Source organism: Octodon degus, unplaced genomic scaffold (genome assembly GCF_000260255.1).
Source record: "Octodon degus isolate 3935 unplaced genomic scaffold, OctDeg1.0 scaffold00027, whole genome shotgun sequence".
NCBI lineage: Eukaryota > Metazoa > Chordata > Mammalia > Rodentia > Octodontidae > Octodon > Octodon degus.
Window position 1 is genome coordinate 7,063,532 of NW_004524603.1, and position 3,999 is coordinate 7,067,530.

The following is a 3,999-nucleotide window of genomic DNA, read 5'->3' on the forward strand; positions in this document are numbered from 1 at the left end:
TCTGCCATGTGCCGCCTGCCTTAGAGCCAGCCCAGTATGGACTGAAACCTCCACTAACTGTGAGCTAAATAAACCTTTCCTTCTTTAATTCTGGGTGTTGGATCTTTTTTCCCAGCAATGAGAGAAAAGTAACTAAGATATTCCTTTGTTCAACGTCTACCAGAAATATTAGTCTCATCCCAAAACACCCTTCCAAAGACATCCAGAATAGTGCTTGGGTACATATCCAGGCACTGTGGCCCAGTTGGGCTGATACATACAATTCAGCAGCACAGAGACTGAGCAGGATACTCCAAACACAGCAAATAGTATTTTTTTTTTCTTTCTGTATTTAGTACAGGGTCTACAGGCCTCACTACACAGATTGGACTTGTAGCGATTGTCCTGTTTTTCAGCCTCCCAAGCATGGGATGTGGTGCTGGGAATTAAACTTGGGTCCTTGTGTTTGCCAGGCAGGTGCTTAGACTGCCCAGCTATCTCCCCAGCCCAACAACTTTTTAAGGAATTAAGATACAATTTGCTGGGCTGGCCAGATAGCTCAGAGGTTTAAAACACCTGGTTAGGCAGAAGCAGGGCCCAGGGGTTTGATCCCTGGCCTGCCCTGCCAGCCCCGCCCCTGGGGCATGCTGATTTGGCGGCGTGGTGGCATGCACCTGTAAATCCAGTGCTGGGGGGGAGGGCGGCTTTTCTTGCCTCTTTCTGAAGCAGTTCTGGCCGTCTCTTTCGTGAGAGTCTATAGTCTCAGCATTATGGCTGCCTAGCTGCCCTAAATCCATTCAAAACAGTCACCTTTCATGGTCATTTGCATTCTGGGGAACAGGCAGGCACTGCATCATTCTGGGGATTAAGGTGGAGAGGACGCGGTGTCATGCTTTTACCACTGAGCCTGTCTTTCCGTTGGATGGCACTCAGCAGCAGTCTTCACTTATTTTTCATCAAACTTTATGAAGACCCTCACAAAAGAGGTCTTCCAGAGCTGCTTCAGAAAGTAGCAAGAAGCTGGTCCTGCATGTGGCGCCGGCCCCACCCCCGGGGCGTGCTGAGCCAGCCGAGGAGTCTGGGCGTGGTGGCGCATGCCTGTAATCCCAGCGCCGGGGAGGCGGAAAGCAGGAGGGTCACTGCCAGTCCATGCTGTATAGTGAGACCCTGTACCAAATACATAAAATGAAAAAATAAATAAATTTTAAAAAAGAAAGTAGCAAGAATGATGGGATAAGTATGTTCGCAGCAAGGGGTGGTATTTTGAGGGGGATTCAAGACAATGAGTCTCTTACTGTAATTTAAAAAACATTTAGCATTCCCTGTATGTGTCACTGCTCCGATCATTATAGCAGTCTACAGGCAACTTTCAGTGATTTCATATACTGCTGTAGTCAGGGTTTACAGGGAAATAGACTCGATACAGGACACATAATTTATAGGATTATTTTGTAATATTTGTCAAAAAAAATCAAATGCAGAAGAGTGCAAAAGATTTGATGCCCCGGAGACCCAAAGAATACAGCGGAGGGCCTGGATCCCATGGCAACGTCCTCCACAAGCCCAGCTGGAGGCCCAGGGCCCACGACAAGGTCTTGCGCAAGTCTGTATCAAGGATCTGCCCTGGGAAGGCCCAAAGGCCAGTGGTGGGAGCCTGAAAGGTCGAGTCACCGGGATGAAGGATCTGTGCCAGCGGGCGGAGGGATCTTCACTGGACCCAGCGATGCTCAAGGCAGCGCTCCCCAGAAAAAAATAAGCAGCCGCTCTCAGTGACAGCAAGGACCCGATCGCCTCCAACGATGACAACAGCTGCGTTCATATCAGGAAATCCAGCGCGACAGGTTTCTCCAGGAGAGTCACCAGCACCATCTCCCCACTTCTCCTTTTAGGCTGTCAGCAACAGTCCTCGGGTGGGCTTCTTCACCCAGCACCATGCTGATCCAGTTCAGCTGGGCGACGCAAGTTGACAATTACTTAACCCACCACACACACAAGAACAAACTACTCAACGACAATTTCCAGGGCAAGACCCTGTCGCTTTGCCCCACGTTTGCTGGGCCTCACACCCATCAGGCGCTGCGGGCAACGTGGTTGCCCCGGGAAGCTTCTTTCCCTGGGAACGTCCCGTTCCCTTTTCTCTCTCTGACTTAATGGATCATTTCCCAGATTAGCGACCAATGTCAAATGCTCTCTGGTTTTCTCAACCTCCTCTCTCTCTTCTGACTTTGTCTTGGGTTTTTCATACACATTGAAACGCCCTTTGTCAATTGCAGACAATGGAATCTGAGTCCTGGGGCCTTACTCTTGTAATGCAAGCCTTTGCATAATGAGTGGAAAGTGGCTCTTGGATGAATTCAAGATTTTATTGGCATACATCAGAGAGGACATTCTGTGTGTGTGTGTGTGTGTGTGTGTGTGTGTGTGTGTGTGTGTGGAACCAGGGATTGAACTCAGGCCCTTGCGCTTGCCAGGGAAGCACTTATTCTACTGAGCCATCTCCCCAGCTAGAGAGGACATTCTGGTCACAAATGATGAAGTGTGTTTTCCAGATCATAGCCCATGATCACTGGGAAAAACTCTGTACAACCCACCAACACCATTTGTTTATATGATATATTTTAAAGACCAGCTATGGTATTTAGAGAATGTGTGGGAGGAATTTAGGTCATTTTAATTACCCTAGAGCTTGGTTTTCTTGGTCTATAAGGTTGGTTGCCTTTGACTTGGAATTCATTTTGGAATTGGAAAAAATGGACCAAAAGGAGCTTTCAGGCTAGAGTCCTCATTAACAGATAATAGCCAAAAAAGATATTAGCAGTTTTTGGGAGGAATAACTTTTTCTCCAATTGTTTTTCCCCCCAGATGGATGACAAGTAAAGAGACTTCTTTAGATATACATAATTTCTCTGACCATTTTTTGGGTAAAGAACATGTGTTTGGTCTCCGGCCTGGCAAGGGGGACCGCAGAGTCACTATGTTCTCCTTGGTGCTGCGGGTCCGGGCGGCAGGCTTCACCGCCTCGTGGGGAAGGCAAATAAGGAATTTGCAAAAGACAGCTGTGCAAAATGGTGCTGGAGGATCCTCGCTTGTGCACAGAGATACTCCTGAGAATAATCCGGGAACTCCTTTTGATTTCACACCAGAAAACTATAAGAGGATAGAAGCAATCGTCAAAAACTACCCAGAAGGGCATAACGCAGCAGCAGTGCTTCCAGTCCTGGACTCAGCCCAAAGGCAGGATGGTTGGTTGCCCATCTCTGCTGTGAACAAGGTTGCAGAAGTTTTACAAGTACCTCCAATGAGAGTATATGAAGTAGCAACTTTTTATACAATGTGCAACCGGAAGCCAGTTGGGAAGCACCACGTTCAGGTCTGCACTGTACACCTTGCCTGCTCCGAGACTCTGACAGCGTCCTGGAGGCCATTCGGAAAAAGCTGGGAATAAAGCTTGGGGAGACTACACCCGACAAACTTTTCATTCTTATAGAGGTGGAATGTTTAGGGGCCTGTGTAAATGCACCAATGGTTCAAATAAATGACAACTATTATGAGGACCTGACACCTAAAGATATTGAAGAAATTATTGATGAGCTGAAAGCTGGCAAAATTCCCAAACCTGGACCAGGGAGTGGACGTTTCTGTTGTGAGCCAGCAGGATGTCTTACCTCACTGACGGAACTGCCTAAAGGACCTGGGTTTGGTGTGTAAGCAGGCCTTTAATTTATATTCTGCTGTAAATATGTCACTGGAGAAATAAAACGTGAACCACCTAAAAAAAAAAAAGTGTTTAATTCAGAGTGTAATGATTCCCATCTACTTCTGCATACAGAGGAAATTCAGAAACCAAACTCTCCTCGTATCACGAGAGCTGTTATTTTTGCAGACAATGTCCCAGAAACTTAAGTCGGGGTCATCCACTGCACTGTCTCAGCAGCAAACAGGTCATTAGGAGGGTATTCAGGTACTGGGGGTAAATGAGGGTGGGGTTACTGGGGGTTGAGCCCAGGGCCTTTACATTGA

At 47.4% G+C, this 3,999-nt stretch overlaps 1 pseudogene; it reads left to right on the forward strand.

The window, feature by feature from the left end:
• The first annotated feature begins 2,953 nt into the window (after positions 1-2,953).
• On the forward strand, positions 2,954-3,743 carry LOC101581766 (annotated as a pseudogene).
• The last annotated feature ends 256 nt before the right edge of the window (positions 3,744-3,999 follow it).